The sequence below is a fragment of the Equus caballus genome, chromosome 7, assembly GCF_041296265.1.
Source record: "Equus caballus isolate H_3958 breed thoroughbred chromosome 7, TB-T2T, whole genome shotgun sequence".
In the NCBI taxonomy this organism is placed as follows: Eukaryota; Metazoa; Chordata; class Mammalia; order Perissodactyla; family Equidae; genus Equus; species Equus caballus.
Genome location: NC_091690.1, coordinates 99266693 through 99289961, shown reverse-complemented (window position 1 = coordinate 99289961; position 23269 = coordinate 99266693). Strand labels below are relative to the sequence as shown.

The window sequence follows — 23269 nt, the reverse complement described above, 5'->3', positions numbered from 1 at the left end:
TTCTCTGAAGGTTCTGGGGGAGAATCCGTTTCCAGACTATTCCCCTATTGTTGTTCAAGTTCAGTTCTTTGTGGTTGCAGGACTGAGGCCCCTTTCCTTGCTGGCTGTGATCCAGGGCCCCTCTGAGCTCCTGGAGGTGCCCACCCTCCCTGGCACGTAGCCCCTCCCACCTTCAAAGCTGGCAGGGGTGTGTCAAATCCTCCTCATGTTTTGAATCTGACTTTTCCTTCTGCCACCAGCTGGAGAAAACTCTGCTTCTAAAGGGTTTCATGTGTAGATTACGCCCACCCACGGACCGCCCTGCCTGGAGGTCGGCGTGCTGTCTCACAGAGCATAATCGTGGGAGTGACAGCTCAGGTTCCCAGGTTGCAGGAATCAGGGCGCGCCGTCTCCGGGGACCATTTTTAGAGTTCTGCCTACTGCACCGCTGCTTCCAGGTGGAGGACTAGTTTGGATAAGTTCTTTATTTATCTTGTAACTATAGAATTCTGTTGCGGTTAACACTAGCACAGAAAGGAAAATAGAGAAGATAGCATTTATAGAGTGTTCCAAAAAGTTACATGCCTAGCAGCCTAACACTTCAGGCCAAACAGCCACAATAATTGTGCCACACACAGTAGTTAGGGTAGGGCTTGCGTTGTGACAGTGGGGAGGAAGAAATGCATAATTTGCATATGATGTAATGGCAGTGCTGTAATGGGCTTTCCACTTTACTGACCATCAAGAGTTTGAGAACTCAACGGTTTAGCCAATGCCTATTGTACTGATTCGGACTCTCAGTTGCAGGTGATAAAGTTCCCAGTGCAGACTGCTTTAATCATTTAACCTGAAAAAAGCCCAGGGAAAATGTCGGTGTAGGTGATCACCTGCTGCTATTGGACTCCACTTTTCTCAGTTCTGCCTTCAGGATTCACGGGGAAGGAACATGGTGTCAGTAGCTTCTGCCCTTAGATGTCCTCAGGTTTCAGGGCCACAGGATCCCCCAGACATCCGGCAAAAGTCTTGGAATTATCAACAGCCTCTGCAGTGTCAGGTCCCTTTGGGAACCTGATGTGATGTGCTGATTGGCTTAGATCCAGGTCATGTGCTGCAGCTCTGGTGCCAGGATGGGGTCAGCTTCACGGGAACCACGTGGACCAAGACTGAGGGAGAGCTGGTGCCCAGGAACAAGGCTGGGGTGAGCGGGCAGAGGATGCTGAGGATGCCGGGCCGTACAGGCAGGGACGTCCACAGCAGGGTCTCCCATTCAGACCATATTTGTACAGATACATCCGATACCTATGGGGATATTCAAATATTTCAACTCACTTGCTCACTAGGATGAAGCGGCAATAGTGGGCTCACAGGAACCCCGGGGCCACGTTAGTGGCGTTCAGCTGGGCTCTGGGGAATCTCAGTGTCCTCCGCTGCTGAGAGGGAAGGAGGGAAAGCTGGGTCCAAGTCACAGAAGGAGCTGCATAGACTTCCCTCCCCCCCCAACAAAAACCTTTTTTTAAAAAATAATTTTGGCACTTTCTATAACCTATATAACCTAGTTGTGGGAGAGGGGAGGACTTTGCCTTACCTCATTTATGAGAGGGGATCAGACAAGTGGAAACTTCTCTGACTAGGAAGAGTGAAAACTAGATTCCTAAATTTGAGATTCTTTTAGCTGTTTTACTCGTAGAAAATACATGCTGAAAAAAGTGTGTGTGTGCACGCATGCATGCATGTATGTGTGTTGATGAGATTGAGTGCTCCTTTTTCATATGTAAGTTGACACACACACGAGTATATTTATGAGACCACAAATAGATATGTATGAACCATAAAGTCTCATATTATTATACTTACAAGTCTCGTAAAATGCTTATTATGGCTTACTGGGGTGCCATACTTCATTATTCCAATGTTAAAAAAAGTCTCTCTAACATCTATAACCTAGTATAAGATGGTAAGGTGGTCTCTAATTTAGCACAAAATTGTACATGTGGTAATTACAATTTGTATATATAAATATTTTACGAAATTCTCTTAAAAAGCGTAAAAATTCCCTGCGTTCCATTACATGCACAAGTCTGAGGACCAGCGACGTAGTCCTTTCTTCTCAGATTGCAGGTGAGTAAGTCCAGGCCCAAGAAGTTCGATGACTTATGCAAGCTCAGCCACATGGTCAGTCGAGAAGCCTGGTTTCGTGTCTCACTCTAATACTTCCGCATCCTCCATGCTTGATATTTCAATATTATTGTCTTAATTGTATCCACACGGTTGGGGAACTGGATTGTTGGTGGACAGGATGGTGAATGTGTAGGAGTAGGAAGGCCAGAATGTAGTCACTAATGCTTAGTAATTGAATCTTACTAGAATGTAAGCTGCGTTTGTGGGCTTTCTTAAAATAATTTAACAGGGTGTTTTGTGACACAACTTAGAAACGAGGCTTTGTTCTCTAGTCTAACTTTTCATCTGAACATATAAACACACATCATCTTGTATCTCTTAGTGTTTTTACTTCTTTTCCTTTTTACACCTTGGTGACTCCTCATGCAAGTCGTCCAGAGGCAGCAGATGAAGAGTCAGAAGGAGACGGGAGTCAGGGTGCCTGTGGAAACCTCCACCTTGGCGAAGCCCCCTTTCTCTTTGTGTTTTAGTTGTCAGTTCCACAAGATGAGGTGTAATTCCTGAGATGGTTGTTGTGAGGATTAAATGAGATAATACGTGAAATCAAGCTGCAAATAATAGAATGGGCCAGAGCAGAAACATGGGAGCCGCATCCCCTGGGTCCAAATTCTTACAAGCTGTGCCATCTTGGTCTAGTTACTTAACCTCTCTGCTCCCGTTTTTTCATTCATAAATTAGAAATAATAGCACCAATCTCCTAGGATTGCTTTGAGGATTAGGACAGTCAATGTCTGTACTGCATTTGGAACAATACAGGCACATGTATGGAGAACAGGCACTCGTGTGCAAATCAGTCAGTGCTGAGAGACAGTGCTTGCTGGGAGAGCCGTTTGAAGTGGTCCCCAGTCATACTTTGTCACCTGTTTTGTTTCCTTCACAGCACATAGCGCTGTCGAAGATCGTCTTGTTTACTCCTTAGTTGTGTCTTATTGTCTGTTTTGCCCTTGAAAATATAAGCTGCGTGAGGACAGGGCTGTCCCGTCTGTCACCCCTGGACGCTCAGAGCCTGGACCGCTGCTCCACACACAGGACAAATTCGAGAAACGTTGAATGAATGAGTGATTAAAATGAACAACGTAAGCATACATCCCCCTAAGGACTTTAAACGGAATACTGCTCCATGATAATGCCTCTCAGTGAGAAATCGTAACTATTTTTCAGTCTTTATCTGTATTTCTAAATGACATGCTCACAAATTTCCTTGATTAGCATTGCTGATGTGGCATCAGAATGCGAAGTTTCATTTATGGCTCTTTAACACTGTAAATATCTTGAGCAAAGCGTGATCGGGATCTTTGCACCTATTCACACGAGTGCATGTGGCGCCCTGGCGTCTTACCGCATTAACCCCGGAGGAGCTGAATGTCTTGGCGCTATTGACCAGCCTTTCTAGCTCCCGGCTGTTCCCTGGGGCAGTGTTTGCGATGCTTTCTCATTTGTTCCACGTTTTGTTTTGTTTCTTCTCTTGAAGTATGCTAACTGAGAAAGTACTCTGTGAGATTATGCAGTACTTCAGCACGAGACCTCTGAGTTTTGGGCCTTAAAGGGCGAAACCCTTCACTATTGATGATTTGACAAATAATAGCAATTTATTGGTACAAATTCCTTTTTGTCTTTCTGTAGAAAGCATATTGACTTTTATTGTTATCAGTTAAAATGGTAAGTTTGAAATGAGCAGCACATATAAACTTAGCAAATGTATGCGTTCTTTCTGTGTGCCAGTTCAGTGCTGGGCACTTTCCATATGTTCTCTTATGTCATCTCTTAAAAATTCTTTGAGGTTACTGTTATTTCTACCATTTTTTTTTCTCCTGAGAAAAATGATGCCCAGAGAATTTGCCTACCGTCTCCAGGTTAGCTGGTAACTGGCAGAGCTGTGATTTGAACCCTCAGCTCCAGAGCTGAACCGAGTCTTCTCCCCACTGCAGCAGTGAGTCTCAGAGCAGCAACAGCAGCGTCTGCTGGAAATGAGTCCTCAGGTCCTGCCCCAGATGTGGGGTGGGGTGGGGCAGCGATCTGTGTGCCTCCTCCAGATATTACAAGATAAAGTCTGAGGACCGTTGCACAAACACACGTGTACACAACTGGGCCGAGCCAGGTGGATGAGTGGCTGATTTAAATGACTTTCATCCTTGGAAATTTGCAATATTTATAAAATTTTCAGTTGCATTTTTTCCCTCAAAACATAAGCCTTTGTTGTGTCTACTCTTATAGTCCCTTATTTTAATTTTTGAATCAAATTCAGTTTTGACCATTTTTTTAATAACCGTATCCCCATCTCCAAGTGGCCAATATTATTTTCAACGTATTTCTGAAATTTGTTATTGCTATGGCTTGACCTATCTTTATTTGATATCTGATAATGTTAAATTTTATCTTCATTAGTTTGTTATCAGTCTTCATGCTTTGGCCTTAGGTTTTAATGATTGTAGCCCTGTTCAAAATGCAACTAATTGTATTCTTTTTGCCACCTCAGCAAACACAAATGAGTACCTCAGCTTGTTCTTTTCCCCCAGGAATCATGAGACTAAATCACCTCCTTTTATTAATTTAACAAATATTTATAAAACAGCTCCATGAACCAGGCACTGTTTGAAGTGCTTGTTCTTAATACTAATTTCCTGGTTATTTCTTTTAAAAGAGGAGTCAGCGACTATAAATAATCTATGACATAATACCCATTATCTTTGTAAATATTTAATCATTTCTTAAAACTTCCCATATTTTTTGTTGTTCTGTAGGGACCTCACTTAGTTTTCAAAGGCTATTCGTCTCAAATTCCTGACTCGTTTCCCCCTGCCTCTTTAAAAGCAATACAGTGGTCCCCCCCTTATCTGCAGCGTCACTTTCTGAGGTTTTAGTTATCTATGGTCAACCGTGGTCCAAAAATATTAAATGGAAAATTCCAGAAATAAACGGTCTTAAATTGTGCTCCCTTTTGAGTAGTTTGATAAAATCTCCCACATCCTGCTCTGTCCCACCTGGCATGTGACTCGCCCCTTCGTCCAGCCTATCCACACAGATCCACTGTTATAGGATCACAGGTTTGTGTTCAAGGAACCCTTATTTCACTTAATAATGGCCCCAAAGCACAAGAGTGGCGATGCCGGCAATTCAGACATGCCAAAGAGAAGCCACAAAGTGCTTCCTTTAAGTGAAAAGTTGAAAGTTCTCAGTAGGGAAAGAAAAAAATTGTATGCTGGCGTTGCTAAAATCTATGGTAACTTTTATTACTGTGTATTGTTATAATTGTTCTATTTTATTATTAGGTATGTTGTTAACCTCTTACTGGGCCTAATTTATAAATTTGTCATAGGTATGTATGTATAGGAAAAAACGTAGTCTATACACAGGTCAGTACTATCTGTGGTTTCAGGCATCCACTGGGAGTCTTGGCACGTGTCACCCTCAGATAAGGGGGAATGCCGGTAGTGAGATTCACTGTCTGCTTTCCACGTCTCGGGCCAGGCTCCATGTTGCATGTATCACCGTATGAATTTAGGTATAAAGATTATCCCAAATTTGCAAATCAAGTGGCCAAGAGACAGAGAGTGGAACTGGTCCAAGGTCGAAGAGCGAGCGAGGGGGAGAGCCAGCATCTGAAACAGGGTGTAGCTTCAGGTGTGAGCTCGTTGAAGATGCTCCCTCCTATTACATTTCAAGCCCTGCTTAAATCGTGCTTTTCACATGTCCCGTGAAAAGAAAGTGTTGATACATTTTCCTTTGACTATTTTTCATTTTAATTTCAAATCCTAAACTTAAAGAAAAAAATCCTCTGACGTTTGTAGCCTATAAGCCTGTAGCGTGTATTGCCTGTCATAGAGTAGGGGTTTATTGAGGAATGAATAAATTAAAATAATAATTTTGGAAACAACTTTTAATTTAGCATTTTATCATATTCATATTAATTATCACATTACGTTTAGCTTTTAAACTTGCTCCTTCTTTCTTTCTTTGTCTTTCTTTCTTTGCTTCTTTCCTTCCTTCCTTTCTTCCTTCCTTTTTCTTTCTTTCTTTCTTTCTTTCTTTCTTTCTTTCATCTCTCTATCAAGAGAGAGATGTCTTTTTAGGTATCTCAAGAGGAAAGCACTTCCAACAATAGAACTGTTTCCCAGGTGAACTGTCCTGTTGTTAGGCCATAGGATTTGAGTCAAATTTGCCATTTGGGTCTTCAGCCACGCTCCCTGCCTGCGTGTTGACATGCTTGCCGAAAGGCCAGAGAGTGAAACAGGTCAAACAAAATAATTTTTGGATACTTTCTGCTTCCAAAAATCTGTTATGAAATCTAGAATTGACCTCTAGTGTATTTTACTTGTCAATTGACCCAGAGAATCAGCTCTTCATCTTTGTAACATTCACAGCCCAAACAAATTGTTATAATCCCAGGCTCTCCTTGAGTCTTGTTGTGTTTTTCAAGGATTTGGCAGATATTACCACACAAGGAAACATGCAGAAAAGTTGAAATTACAGCAAGGAATCACATGTTTTCTATTTGATTTTAAATATATAGTAAGTAATTAAGAAAATAAGTACAGTGCTAAAAAGAATTTAAAAAATTAACAGGTATACTTCAGATCTCCAAATGTTAAATTCTGGTGTGTGAATTTACATTCAGTACCTGATTCAAGCTTCTATTTCTGCTCTTTGTTCTTCTACAAAACACTAAATTCAAGATTAATGCTTGCTCGAATCACCTTCAAAGCCTTGATGAAAAGTGGGAAAATATTAGCATTCAGGAAGATAAAAATTAGAGTTAAAGATAGTCTTAATAAGAGGAGGAGATATTTAAATGCAAGCCAAGTCCATTCATTAGGAAGATGTGGTAGTTCACTGAGAGAAAACAAACAGATGTGAAGTTGATGAGCACAGCTGGCAAGGTAAATTCTGGGACATTGTAGAGATAAAGACGCTGAGGAAGCTCTTGGAAACACCACGTTTAGAGAGCCAGTTGGCTCCTATACCCTTCCATCGTGCCCCACAGTTATGGCGCATGGTTGTCCATCTCTCGGGTTGTTACCCATCTGCCTTAACACTGGCTCCACTCTGAGTAGCATCCAGCTCTGCACTCAGTGTCAGAACTGAGGACTGATGGGACCTGGCTTGGAACTCTGTTCCTCAGAGCCCCTGGGTTCAGGGACACTGGGGATGAGCCTGGGGGGAGGCCAAGAAAGCATTTCTACTCCTCTGTAAGAGCAGCTCCGCTTTGTGTGTGCAGCTCCTGCAAAGGAGTGCAATGTAAGGGTTAGGAATGCAGGTGCTGTGGTGGGGCACCTGCAGTCCAGATACTGGCCCAGCACTTCCTGGTGACATGACCTTGACACGTAGCTCACCTCCACCTCTCAGTTTTCCATGTCTGTGGATGGTCATAATGGCAGTACCTAACGCTTAGTGTTACATTAGCGCCTGGCACACCATCAGCATCGGTAAATAGCCATCTGAGCGAGGATTTCCGCTAAAATAAAACAAGCAAAACAAAGAGTGAATCCTTGGAGCCATTAATTTTAAGATAGTTATAAAAACTAAGGGTTAAGGGCCCCTGTCCTGCTTCTATCTCTTTACTAAACTATTCCACACCATGCCCTTTTTAATCATTATATTGATTTTATATTCCTCGCTTTATTAAAGATTCATAAAGCATGTATATTGTGTTTGTGTGTTACATTTTTGAATGGTTCAGATCAGGGACAGGTGGAGCAGACACTCCTGTAATTAGCTTTTTATAGTGTCTGTTACAGAGAAATAGGTGGGTAAGATTTGGTGATGGCTTAAGGGTGATAATGAAATAATATCGATGACAATCTCTCTAACAAATGGTCAGAGAAACCAGGATTATTGTATAGGAAATGAGGAAGAGAGCAGTGATTTAATAGTGAACATATATTTAAAGGCAGACACAGAATATGGCGAATAGTTTTTACCGTGCTCAAGTTTAGAGGGAATAAGGGGAATAGACAAGCATTCAGTCGAAGCACAGTCAACAAATGCCTGTCAGTTGCTGTTCTGCTCTGTGCGAAGAGATTCCAGATCGGTCTCAAAGGAATATGTAGTTTGTCAGATGAAATATTCAGTTTCTGTCAAATAGAGCAACTTCAAAATGATTACTTAAAAGAGAATTGATTAATGCCAGCAAGTATTTTTATTTAAAAATAAAATGGAGGCAAGCTGAAAGGGCACAGGAGCCCATCTGATCAAAGCTCTCTGTGGCCAAAGCTGGAACGGTTTGAGCCAAAAAATAAATACAAGCCAAAGAATAAAATAAATATTCCTGGTTTATACTATACATACCCCAGTAAGTAATTGAATGGGGGAAGAAGGAGCAACTCTTCTTTACAAGAGAACTCCAGTTAAAATGTAGAAGGAAGGAAGGAACGAGAAAGCTGTCGTGAGAGAGCATAGCAGTAATTGCAGCTGAAATCTGGCAGCAGAGGCTAGAATTAGGGGGTGAAAGTTTAAGGTAAACAGTATATTTCCAAATAAGTTTTAGGAGCATAAATATTTAAATATCTATTAGTTACAAGGGGCAGTATAGTAACTTTACAGTGAAGAAGCTTGGCGGGCAGCGTCTTAAGCAAATGATCAAAGTTAACATCACCAGTAATAAGACACCTGGGCATCATATACCTTCTGAAATGATCTGGCGAGACAAGCAGCCGCTCCTCCAGTGTTGTCTTCCCTAAAATCCATTCCCTCCGTCTAAGCAGGAGAAAATATAAGGCAACCCAAGCTGAGGGATATTCTGCTGATTAGTTTTCTTTAAAAGTTTCAAGGTCTCGAAAGGAAATACTGATCAACTATCATAGATTGAAGGAGACTAATGATAACTAAAGGCAATGTCGTATTCTTGATGGGATCCTGGAACAGAAAGAGCACGTTAGTGGAGAATCTGATGAAATCCACATAAAGCCGATAGTTTAGCTAATAGTATTGCACAAATATTAATTTGTTAGTTTTGATAATCATGCAATGGTCATGTAAGATGTTAACATGAAGAGTAACTGGGTGAAGGATATAGGGGAACGCTCTGTACTGTTTTCACAACTCTTCTATAAATCTAAAATTGTCTCAATAAAGAGTTAAAAAATAAAACTGATTCTTTTAAAATTCTGAGATTACTTTGATACGGTTCTGAAACAAAGCAAGGGCAAAAACTAGAGGTCTACAAAAACAGCTCTAACCTTGCGATTTTGTAGAATTTTTCTGGACACTGTTTCATGCTCAGAAATGTATTTTTCATCTCACTCCCTTCACTAAACAATGCCATGTTGTTCTGAGTCAGTGTGTATATGAAACGTGTATAGAATGTGTATATGAAAGCTGGACAAGGAAACATTTTGTAGTAGAGAGGTAAGTAGTCATTAACAAAAACTCCATTCAGAGTATATTTCACAAGGCAAGGTAACTTTCTGCCTTCATTTAACATGCTGGCTACTGAAATCTCTGAAACCTTCAAATAATAAATGGCCATTCCCAATTGGAAGATAGAATTCCTCTGAATTTGAGTATAAGATAGATGTTAAATGACCTGAAAACAGAAACAAAAATAAACACATGTAAAACACAGGCTTTGTACGTGTAAATTTTTTTCTAATAAATCGTTTAGCATTTCCATTTGACAAAGGCTCAAGTCGTACTCTCTCCACTTGAAAGAGACCTCTTTGGGCCAGCTTTGTAGCGTGGGCAATTTTTGCGCCGGTAATTATCAGATGACATACAATCTTGCGCATAAATCATTGCTGCTGCAATTAGCTCGTCTTTACTGCTCCTGCCCCGGAGACAGAGGAAGCGCCCTCCCTGCGCAGCTGGGGGAATTGCTGGAGGGGCTGTCTGTCCCTTTGATAAACGGCAGGGCCTCCCACCTCTGCCAGGTGTGTCTTCTTTTACACGGATTAGGGCAGGGGCGGGAGCTGTCCCCTTTAAAATAGAAGATCCACTAAATTGCAGGAATTGATTATGTCGGATCTAAAAGGAGTAAGATAATTGTCCTTGCAAGCAGTTTGGGGTTTATTTTATCCTCCTATAAGCTCTTTAAACTCCACTTTGCTAAACTAACTAAAATAAGAAAAAGGAAACTGTCCCCACAACTTCAAACCAGCTCTTCTTTCATCGGGAGCAAGAAAGTCACCTCTGATGAGAGCACAGGGTTTGTGCCCATCCTGCCCCATGTTGTCCATGGTCCTGTTGTTTATGTGGGTCCCAATCACCGTTTCAGTTCTGATTTTTGTTTACACTGACTCACTTGTATTTTTCACTACAGAATTTTTTACTCCTCTGTCTGAGGCATAATTGTATTATAGCAGTCTGAAGTGTTACCTGTTTATTTTCCCTATTAAAAAATATCTACCTTCCATAGACTCTGATTTTTTAGAGGGAATTGAATAGAAAAACATTAGGGAATACAATATATGAGCTGATAAATGAAAATTAAAATGTACCATATCACATAATATTGTGCTTAAAATGATAATGGAAACTAATTGTTCACTTGTTATGACCTATATCCTTTTGAAATATATAGCCTCTGAGATGTTAATCCGAAACAGTATTTCTTGGGAGTTCATTCAGGTTCCTGCTCCATCTGAACTTTGTGGGCCTCTCATTTGTTTGATGGACATGTAAAATGTGGGTGGTGGACTCGGCAAGCCAGTTTCATATGGATTCAACCCCACCTTCAACCCTGGCACAAAGGAGGTTGTTGAAGCAGAGTCTACACCGTTATGCTGTCATTCTCTACAGAACTGAGTGTGCACGCAGTCGTATCATTGAGTCAACTGGTTTAACTAAATATGTCTGACTTAGAAAAATACCATTTACAGAATTTCAAGCATATTAAAAGTCTCGATATGTTTTAGCATAAGATCTCATAATGTATTTTGTCTGTGATGACATAAAAGAAAAATATGACAGCTGTTTTAGAGTTATAGGCTCTACAGTGTGATTTTCATTGTCTGTCTAGGTTCAGTTTATTATTCCAGCAGAGGCTCGGGTTCCATGTTTATGTAAGAGAAACTTTCTTATAAATTTTATATAATACTGCAATGATGAGTGAAATTAATTTCACAGTATTTCTTGCTTTCTTTGTAGTAATCAAATTGTTATATGTATTTAATTATAACATCTTGGGGTAGTATTATTATATAAGACTTGGAGGTTTGTGCTTAAAAATTTTCCCTTTCCACAAAAAGTTGTAAATGTGACTTCTGCAGGACAATTTTCCAGCATTTTGCTTCTTAAATTCTTTTCTTGTGAAGATTATGTTAACATTATAAAAGCTTTTAAAAAATTGGAGTCACTACAATAAACATTTTTATAAAAGCATAATATCTAGAATTAGACTACACTAATGCTTAGTGAGTTATGTCCACAGCTCTTTGATCTTGGATATTTTAACATTACCAAGTTAAGAGATTTTTTTTTAAAAAAAGCATGATGATATGGATTTAGAAATCATTAATGAGAAGAAAGTTTTAATACTTTATTAGTTTAATACTTTAGTAAAGTATTTATACTTTGAAAAGAAAATATGTTTCTAGTATTTGCCGATTCTTCTGAGGTTCAGAAATGACAAGCTGTTGGTTCTTCCCAGTCTGCCTTACTTTGTGTAAACCTTTTCTGTAATCCTTACGTGTTCCTGTTTCAAAATTCTTTAATGAAGAACTGTCCACATGTATCCTGTATTTTTAAGATTGCTTAAAAGATAAGTGATTCTGAAAATAATTCATCAAAAATCGCCATTTGTAATCCTAACGCCCTTCTAAAGGGCACATAGCCTTCCCTCTCACCTCGAGGGTCAATAGGTATGATTTTGTTGTGCTGAAGCTTAGACGGACTCACATAAAAATAACTGAGTTTCGGTGTAGTGCCCTCTGTTTTCTAGTCTCAGAGGGGGCAGTTTCTAGATTAGTTTTTTTTTCTTCCCCTGGGAAATATACAGCTCTCTATGTTATAGCCATTAATGTGCAGTAATAAGTTAGTCCTCAAATACCAATAAGATGATGTGGGCTTGATGGAAGTTAAATGTCCCTAAATCCTATGAATTGATCTGCAGGAGCTGTTTTCCACATGAGTGGTGGCTGCACCCAGGCAGACATCCGCAGAGCGGCCGAGGTCAGGGTGATGGAGGGGGTGGGCTTGGCGGCGCACATGCACTCTATTCCTGACAGTGCCTTGCTTCGGCAAAGGGAAGTGAAGCGCGTATACCATGCTCAGTGGCATTTCCAAATGCAGCTCAGCTGGGGGCCCAGGCTTATTACATCAATGGCACACACCGGGCAAAAAAGGAAATACATAATTTTGTCAAAGTAGTAGATCACAATCTGCCAGTCCTTTCCTCCCCCTTCAAAACCGTCGCCCCCACACACTAATAGCTCTAATAGATACAGACTTGATGCATATTTCAGTCACAGCAGTATTTCTAATGCATATGTGAAAGGCGCCTTAATTTATGTCTACCAACTGTGTGGTGCCCTTCTTTTGGGTAATGTCATCATCCTAATGGTGTTTCTATTATACTCAAAGGTAGCAAATGAGGCTTATTGCAAGAAGGTAATTGATTTTCACTGAGTGAAAATGTAAATAACCATAAGAAATCCTATGAAAGATAAGCAGTTTAAAATTGCCAGAAAGAAAAATGATTTGTAGACATGACTTATTGGTCCAAGCATATAAAATGTTTCAAAGTATATAAAATCATTTTATTTCAAATTGGAGTAAACATGGAAGAATTTTGGTGATCTTGCTTTTACCAGTTTGGCTTGTATATATTATGAAAAATGATCATCCTCTATGGAAGGGGGCTTCCTTTTGTCAGTGTGTCTTTGTAATAGAAACCACGTGACTACAATTCCTCTTACAGATTTGTAAAGATAAATATTTCTCCTTTGGACTTTCTATAGTATGAAAAGTATAGCATCTGCATTGATAACGTATTCTTTAAAAATATATGAGCCAAAATCTCATTGAAATTTAGCATAAATGTCAGCCCCATATTCAAGAAAAAAGCCAAAGCTCAAAATGTATTTTATTCTGATAGAGAAGGATTAGGTAGAACCATGGGGGCTTAAGGACTTGAGCTGATGTGGATGCGGTTGTGACCAGTATTTTCTCAGCAAGTAAATATAATTCTCAAAGTTTGTATGAGTGAAATAAAAATTGATAAAATAGAGTATCTGAGACAATGAATTTGTTTGCTAAAATAATGCCATTCTTTTTGTCCAGTAAAGAGCTCATAAAACCATTTTGTTCCCCCTACCAGTGAGATAAAGACATCTGCACATTGCTGTTATGACGAGACTGCTTGCACCACCACTACTGTTTTCTGATTCTAAAAGATACCTTTTCTCTGGAGTCACTTATCAGAAAAGCAACATTTTAATCTCAAAAATCTCCTTTTTACTTATTTTTTTTGTAGTGGTAATTAATAAATAGACTATACATTTTCTCCACTCCTCTGCCCTATCTTGCTTACAATTTGGAAAGGATTTTTATTTCAGGAATTATAAAATATATACCGAGGGTGCTTTTGAGTTCTTGCCTTAGGAGGTCACTTGGATTAAAACGAAAGAGATCATTTGTGTTGACTTTGAATTGGCAGATGGACAGATGTGATAAATTTTATTTCTGCAGCAGAATAGGAAATGGGACAGGAAAAGCATCCAAATTCCTTCCCACTGAGGGGAGTTTAGAAGAGCAGTTCTTTCCTTTCACTGTCAGCATCGCCAGATGCAAAACCTTTAACATCTGTTTTATTCTTCGTAACATATGTGGCTAGAGGCAGGTCTGACTTAGCAGTCAGTTCAGACTGGGGGTGAACTGAAAACATGCTGACTTATGACACAGTGCCATGAACAGAATCTACTCTTTAATATTAATTAGTCCCAAACCAAGCCCTTTAGTTTGTTGCAGTTCTAGATTCAGATGGGCCGGACCCCTCAGGGATACGGAGATTTTATTAAGCACTTCCAGAACCACGTGAAAAATTCCAGTAAGTAGAAAACACAAGCTCAAAATAAGAAATCCACTTGATGGGGAAAACAAAACCTTGTGTGTTCATTTCACTAAAAAGAAAACATCAAATAGATTTATCACAGTGTGATTTTGCAGTTTCCACATTACGAATTTGCTATTTCATTAAAAAACTCAAGTCTTTAGTGTGTTCTCTCCGAATTTAACTACTCAGATTTATCTTGTTGTGAGTAAATAATGAAAACAGGAATGGTTTAAAGGCTACTAAGTAATTAGTACGCTCAGATAGGAAATTGCAGTAAGGGTGGTGGGCAGGACCCAGGCACTCCGTTTTGTGTGTTTGATAGGGAGGGGAGCGTGCAGGGAGGAGAATCGTAAATGGCGCTGACAAACGTGGGTCTGATGAATGTCTTGAGAAGACACTTGTTCCGTTTCTAATGGCCTTAAAACTTTTTAGAAATATAGGACAGAGTTAAAATTGGACCAATAGAAAACGAGTTTGGATAATATAACAAAGTATCTCTATTATTAAAACAATCTCACAGTTTTATGCATTTGTATTTAAAAAAGCTTATTTTAGTTTTATTTTGAGATGCTTTCAGGAATCAAAAGTTAGTTCAACAATTTGTATCTGTGCCAGAAAAGGTAGCTTTATTATATGTCACTTTACAGTGTCTAAAATCTAAGATAATGAATATTCTATTTTACAGAATATATATCCTTTTTATTGGTTTTTATGCTAATTACCTGCTTTGGATTAAAAGGGAATAAACAACAGTGCCTCCCAGAGATGCCATTCCAAATCTCAGGTGTAATCATGGGTGCAATTTTCTTTAAGATTGAGATGAGGATACTGTTGCCAGTAGGTAACTATAGTTCAGTCCCGAATCCTGGAAACTTTAATTCAGGTGCATTGTGGGCACATAAAATTTGAGTTCAAATGCTTTTAAGAAGTCATGCCATTTTGTTGTTTGACACTAATTTTCAACCCAGCATGCTTTAGCAATGACTGAAATTAGTTCCAAGTGAATTACAGCTAAGCTATTTTCTACCATCTACAAGAAATTTTTTATGCCAACTGAGTCAAGAGAGGTTTCTGAAATTTCCTTTGGTGTGTATTATGGTATGGGGCTTGTCGGTGTAGACAGTCCAATGTGCTGTCATGCTCGCCATTGAGATGTCACTGAGTTGCGTTTTTGCTAATATTGTTCAACCCAAGTATATTCTTGTTGGTCAGAAGAAACATCACTTGCAATTCTCTGCTCTCTTCCCAGTCATCAACAAGTGTTATTTCTGTGGAGTCCGAACCTTTGAAAATTGGAGTAAAACCAGCAACTCATTTCCCTCATGACTGAGTTGCTCTTAAATAGGTCTCCTATCTGCCAGATTAGAAGAAGGGGTCTGTAGAGGTGCGTATCATAATTCCACCTTTGTGCCCTGAGCACACACAGTGCAGACTTGAATTTCTCCAAGAGTTGGAGGAGAGTATTTAAGTAACGTGACTATGAGGAGATATCATTTGACCATAAGGAAAAGAGGTTTCTAGGCCTTAAATAAACTGAATCTTAGACAAATAAAGAGAAGCTTTTATGGACTAATTTGAATATTTTGAATTTTTGAGTCACTTCTCCTAATCTTTAAAACAAAAAGGATTTGTGGTGGATAAAGATTTGATTTGACCTCCACATTTCATAAAGGGCCCTGATGATGATGTTTTAGTTGGTATTCATGTAACAGTAACCACATGGTGAGGGAAAATATATAAGTATGTGATCAAATTTAAGGTACTGAATTCAAAACGTAAGGATCAAAATGATAGTGACGTATATAGTACTGCATTATTGTAGACAAAATTCAACGTCAGCTTCATAGATGGGCTGGCTGTGCTTCAAGGATTAAACATAATATCAAATGAACTAAGAAAGTTCCTTAAAATGACTTTTTCTTGAATAATATTTTCCCATCAAAAAGGCTAGAGTCTTATAATTTGGTGAAAAGTTCAACATTTGTATATGAAGATCGTCTGCCGTTAACATTTAAAACCTTCCATCACGATAATTTACACACTTTAAAACTATACCGACAGAGTGGTTGAAGTAAATAAATAAGTAATAAAAAGCACATCAGAGTAGTTATGACGAGACAGCCAGATGGCAGAGAATTGCAGGTACTTGCTGTAATTTTATCAAAATTACTATTGTCATGGCATGTTAGTTTTCATAAGAATTTGTACAGTCACTGATCTCATACAGACAAATTAATTTCAGGTTCTCTCATGTGTAGTCACATAACAGCTATACTTGAGCACGCACAAAGGAAAATTAAATAATCATAGTCACATAAACTTGAAAATCAGCACAATATCTTAAGTTTACTATTCCATAACGTCTTGGGATCAGTGATCATTTCTGTTATGTTAGACTCAGATTGATCTACACTGGTACAGCCATTATGTGGTTTCTGCTATGTTTAGCCTTCATTATATAAAGGTACCGTGTCATGTATTCCATTAGTGAAGAATTGTTATCTAGGCAGTAATGTTGTAATTCCTACATTTATGGCCTTTCTTCATGTTTTATTTTTTTTTATCTCTTTTACGTCTAAAGGGATGACAGAGCTTTTTATGCTTCCCTTTAAAGATAACTACACATATGAATTCTCAACGATTAATGAGTATAAATGATATTTGAATTAAGAATGTTTATTACAGGTTTCAGATGTCCTTCTTCCTTTCTTTGTCACGGAATTATGAAAAGAAAACCTGACACTGTGTATTATGCATATCATTGCTGTTCATATCCAACCAGCAAGTTTCAATTCTAAAGACTCCTTCGTAAAGCGTCTTCTTTTTATGGTCTCTTTCCTGGCCCAAGTTCTTTCTACCGTGTGTGCCCCACCCTGTGTCAAATCTGGTGCGTCCTGGGTATGCACGGGGCCTCAGTTTCCTGCTGTATTTACTTCATAGACACTGGAAGTTGTGATGAGATCTTAATGCTCATTAAAGTAAGTTTTAGTTTTTATGACCTAAAAATTGGGAAGATAAACATTTTCACTAGCCTTTTTCGATGATCTCAAACAACTATTCAAGCAAGTATAAAATATATCACCTGGCAGATTGATAGCAGTCATAAATGTCTGAGGAAAAGTCTCGTTAAATATTTTAATCCTTTATTCTTTTCCACCAAAAAAGTGCTCTGTTCAACTTGAAGCTTTTGTTCCTAAAGAGAAAGATTTGCTTAATTCATTGAATTTTAGTTATCTGTGCTCAAGTGCTTTGTGGTCTTAAAGGTCTATGTAGCTTTTATTTCATAATAGTGTTTTTGTATAAATGGTATAAATGTTTTACAAATTTCAAATGTGTAAAATTTTACTTTTGAAATGTATAATCTATAGGTCTCTTTTTCTTATAGAAAAAATTTACTCATTTTAGAATGTTCCTGGATTTTTAAAATTTGAGTCAGCACTGATTCTACTGGCTTTTTCTCAGGAGATGAGAAGGGACTTCACCAGCGCTCCCTTTTGGGCGAGGTTCTAGCCGGAGAGCGCGTGAAGCAAAGCTTCGTGCACGTACACGTTCTATGAGGGTCTTATTGACGCTTTTCTCTTTGAGGTCCTGCTCATGGTTATTCTCAGATGCTTTAGTTGAAATTTCTATAGATGACATAGTTTGTACGCAGAATTAGGAAGACTTTACAAATAGTGAAATGCTTCTGAGTTATATTACTAAGTTATAGCTTCAAGAATTAAGGGACATCTTAGGAGTTTATAACAGAGGAGTTAATGTAACGGAGACAGAGATGCTCATTGAGCATCATTAATGCTGATGAAGACTCGGGTGCAAGGTGTCCGACTGGGGGGCCTTGCTAGGTAAATTAAGAAGCATTAAACAATGGTTTTTCCCAAGAGCTTTAGTTGTGTGGGAACTTGCTTATGCTATAATTTTAATTGATAATAATAGAATGTAAAATGTATTTACATGTCATCTAAATATGTAAAAAAAAATACAACTGAAATGATCACTTTAGAAAGAAAGGATGAAAACTTGCCATGCTGTCACATGACTTTGGGGCCAGACTATGCAGATTCTTCCCTGGCCCCTCATGTTTTCTTAGTATTTTATAATGAGCATGTAATTTTCTTATAATGTGGGGAAAAAGAATAAATGGGAAAAAAGAACAACATAACACATAAGAATTTAAAATATCCCATGTAATTTGAATCTCACCATATAATTATTATTTTTGAATATCATTGTACTTTCTATATTACAATATTTATTTTTACATGTTTTTATTTTTTGAGACTGTGAGTGTGAGTTCAGGACCTATGTTCCTTGTTCCCGACATTGGATGGGTAGGTAATAGCTGCTTAGATCATTTTTACTCACTGGATGGTTGGTAGTCCATAAGAATACACATTTTTCGTAGTTGGAATTCATGTGCCTACTACTTCTGTTCTGCATTTTCTGCTTACCCTTGCTGCATAGTGCTTTCACATGACTTTACATAAACTTCATAATGGTAATTTTAAAGTTGTTATAATAGCTATGGATTAAAAGTTGTTATCCTGGAGATGGATGTTTAGGCTATTTCCTATTCTTGTGATTATGGGCAGAATTTCAGCGAATATTTTCACCCATTAACCTTGATGCTTCTTTTGAACTATTTCTTAAGATAAACTCCTAGGACTTTACTCATTCCTCAAAAGGTGTCACCGTCTTTTATAACACTTGCTGTGTATTGTCTTATTGTATCACCTATTGGTAACAGAACCAGCAATGAATGAGTGTATTGATTTCTTTTCCATATTCATCTGAATTGAGTGTTTTAAGTGTAGATCTTTTTGTTACATTTAGTGGATATTTAAAAAATCTAGGTTGCCTTAATTTGCGTTTATTTGATAACAACTTTCTATGTATTGGTTTTCTAAAGTATTTTTCTTTATATGAAAAGTCTGTTTGCGTCCTGTGCCCATTGGGAGTTTTGAAATTTTTAAAAATACATCTAAATACCCCAATTACACGTTAGAAAGACACTTTGCATGTTATATTTGATGCAAATAATTCTTCTAATACGTGGTCATCCTTTAATTTTGCTATTTTTCAGTATACAAGAGTTTTAAAATTTATATATTCTACTCCACTGATCTTTCCTCATGCGATTATTTTACTGCTGAAAATGAGCAGCATTTTCCAATACAACACAATGACACACATTGTCAGCCTCTGCGATCTGAGTCATTTGTATGTACTTCCTTATTATAAAGTATGCGATTATGTGTTCCTAGGTTGGGTATTTAGGCTAATTGTCTTCCTCTTTGGGTTTTCTCTTTCTGTGTCTCTCCTCTTTCTTTCACCCTGCCCTTCCTTCTGCTCTTACTTTCCTTGCACTTATTAAGTGTCTTCCTCATTGTTCCTTGCTCCACCACGAGCCTTTGATTGCCCATCATGGACCTGAGACAGCAGTCAATTACCATCTTGTGCTGCTGTTCATATCCTACTGTGATCTGTTGGTTTAATGCCTGAAAAGCCTCCAGCCTTTGTTTTCATCAGAAATCAATTCATATATTATACATATATGCATACATGTGCTTGTATGCATGCATTTTATTTTGAGGAAAAACAGCACAATTCTAATGATAACTTCTTTGTCCATAATTATAAACTAGAGCAAGGACTTGCCTTGCATCTGGACAGCTAGACATGAAGCTGAAGGCTAGATTGCCTCCCTGTCATGCAATTACCTCTGTTCTTGGGACCAAGTCTATTGTTTTTTGATCCTTCCTTCCTTAAAGAACAGCCTTTGCTGTGTGGGACTCATGAGCTGACACTGCTTCTGGATTCTCACACTTTGAGTGACTCCAAGGGCCTCCTCTTAGCTCATTGAAAGGTTGTCATGATGCACAAATGATTGTTGAAATCTATAAAAGTCGCAGTGTCTGCCTTCTAGGACATCATTCATCTAATCTTTCATCTTGTCATTTTGGAGCCCCTATCCTGGATCTAGCACCAGGCCAAACAAAGTTAGAAGAAAACATTTCCCTGCCCTTGAAGTATTTGCATATTTGCAATCTGATTGGGGAGACCGTATATATATACATATATATGAAATATGTAATAAAAACATTAGATGAACTAGTTGCTAAATAAACAAGAGAGACTTTAAGAGTGCAGATCTATATGCTATGGAATTTAACATCAGGGGAAACAGTCTAAAAACAGGGTGGCATCAGCTAGAGAAGGTTTTATGTCGAAGATCTAACCCCCAGTACCTGTGAATGTGACCTTATTTGAAATGCTGTAGTCTTTGCAAATGTAATCAAGTTAAGATGACGTCATACTGAATTAGGGTGGGCCCTAATGCGCTATGACTGATGTCCTTATAAGAAGAGGAGAAGAGACAGAGACACAGGTACACGGGGAGAACTCAATGTGATGATGGAGGAGGAAGTGCTGCAGCCGCCAGCCGAGGAGTGCCAAGGACTGCTGGCAAACCACGAGCTGGCAAGAGGCAAGCAAAGATTCTCCCCTACAGGCTTCAGGAGGAGCCTCTCCTGCTGACAACTTGATTTCCGACTTCTAGTCCTTTTATTTCTGTTGTTTTAAGCCACTCAGAAGATGGATATGAGACTCTGCTCTAAAAGAAATGCAGGATTTGGACTGACAAAGAAAGAGGGCTCTGCGTTGGAGGAAAGCTCATTAGCAAGGGTAAGAATGACTATGTGGGGACTGTAAGAAGACCAAGTGATCGCCTCTGAGACGGGTGACCAAGTGATCGTCTCTGAGACGGGTGCAAGAGAAATTGATCGGATAAAGTAGATCCAACTGATGGAAGGCCTATAGTAACCTAGTGAGGAATTGATCTGTTCCATTCTCTTACTCATACGTTCAACGTTTGCTGATTGTTTACTGTGCACCTAATTACTAACAGGGAGCCATTTTGGCTCCCAAGCAGAGTTGTTCAGGAGGAAGGGAGGTTGCTGGGAAACATTTCGTGTGCTTTTATTTTTTTTATCCTTACCACCAAATTTTTAAAATCAAACAGGTTCATAGTGACGAGTTTCCTGTCAACCACTCCCTCTGCCTTCCCTATCAGCCCACTCCCAAGCCCACCAAGAGATTACTCCTCTTAGCTACATGTGGGTCTTTCCAGAGATTTTTTTTCACACATAAACAGGGAAATGTGCATATATACCTCACTCCCTTTACACAAGTGGCAATATTCCACATACAATTTGCACTTTTCTTTTTTTCACTTAACAACACACATTGGAGAGTTTTTCTGTATCAGTGAATAAACTGTGCTCCTTCCTTTTTTTGATGCATATTATTCCATTATGTGGATGTACCATAATTTATTTAAGTTGCTTCCAACTGGTGGACATTTAGGTAGTTTCTAATCTTCTGGTTTTAAAATCAATGGCACAATGATTAACCTTGTACTTAGTTCATTACACACATGTGTGAATATGTTGGAATATAGTTTTTAAAATAGACAAGATAAGGGAAAGGATATGTATGTATGTAATTTTTATAGATATTGCCCAATTGTTCTCTAAAGAGACGGCACAGTTTACATGTTCTCCAGCAACATATGAAAGTGCCTGTTTCATACATAGTCTTAGTGATACAAGATAGTATCAAACTTTGACAGTTTGCCAACTGGCAAGGTAAAAAATTGGTCTGTTGATGTAATTTTAATTTGCAATTCTATTATTTTAAGTAAACTTGATCTTTTCATGTTTAAATTATGTTTCCCTTGCTGTGAATTCTTAATACTTTGCCCATTTTTCTATTGAGATTTTAGTATTTTCTTACCGATTTGCAAGAGTTTCTCATATATGAGAAAATAGCTCTTTGTGATTTGTTGTATTTCCCCCAGATTATAGTTTTCCTTTTGATTTTACCTGTAGTGGATTTTTCCATGAAAATATTTACTTGGATTTTGTGTGAGAGTTAGAAATGCTTCTCTACTTAAAAAGTGTAAAAGAATGTAAGAAATATTTTCAAAATATACATTTAAAGTGTTGAAAATGGAGAATGAGAAGTGGCCAACAATTTCCTCTCGATGTGTGAGAGTCTAGGAGATCGGAGTCTAGAGTTGATCCAATGACTAGAGACAGACATCTCTGCCTTTTCTAATGTATTTCTTACAGTTGTTATGGGTACTGTTTTTGTTTTTCTAGAATTTTCTAGAACAGCGGAAGTGAGGAAGTTATATTTATGAGAACAAAATTATAGTGCCTGGGGAATCATCACTGAGTGATAAGCAATTAGTTTTAAAGTAGTGTGGAGGGTCTGTGAAGTTGTCCGACTCTGGGTTTGTGAGAATGAGAACCAAAGGAGCTGTCTTATTTATTGATGTTTCGGATAGAGACTCCATTTGTTGTACTTTGATCCTGCATTTATTCAACTGGCAGTACTTGTGGTGCACCTGTCCTTTACCAGATGTTGTCTGTGGCTCCAGCAATGAGCAACAGCAACACGGTCATGTCTCACATAACTTGGGTTGTGGAATCAACATACTCACAGATTGTGGTACATGCTATGAAGGAGTTAAAAGGGAGAAGGACTCCAGAGTAAGTGGCGGGGAGGTGCTGCTTTAGATGGCGTAGTGGGGAAAGGTTTCTTGAGAAGGTGAGATTTGAGCTGGTGATGCAGAGACAGAGTAGAGGTGGAGGGTGAGGTGAAAGTGTGTTCCCACGGAGAGATTAGCAAAGAGCCTAAGGCAAGGAAGAGCTTGGGTTATTCTAAAAACAGAAAAGCTGCAGATTTGGCTGGAGCAGAAAGAGCTGGAGGGAGAGCAGTGGAGCTGAGGATGGAGATCTGAGCCCTGCAGACCCTGGTGACAAGTTTGGATTTGATTTGATTTGAAGAGCACAGAGAAGTATTTCAATGGGGCATGATGTGGTCTGGTTTTCATTTTCCACAGACCACAGCAATGGTGTTATTATACCATGTGAGAAATGATGTAACTCGACTGACTTGACTATGAAAAAGAAAACTGAAAAGTCTCGTAGACTTTCTCTTTTCTGCCACCATGGTTGGCAGCTTCAACGCAACCCCATTCAGCCCTGGTGCCCTTTATCACATCACCCTACTTATTGCTTCATGGAATGTGTCTCAATCTGTAAACATGTTATAGATTTTATG

General features: G+C 38.7%; 1 protein-coding gene across 7 annotated transcripts in view; it reads left to right on the top strand.

Moving 5' to 3' along the window:
• DCDC1 (doublecortin domain containing 1) overlaps positions 1-23269 on the top strand; it is a 444094-nt gene that overhangs the window by 296282 nt on the left and 124543 nt on the right. The gene's annotated exons all lie outside the window — the stretch shown is intronic.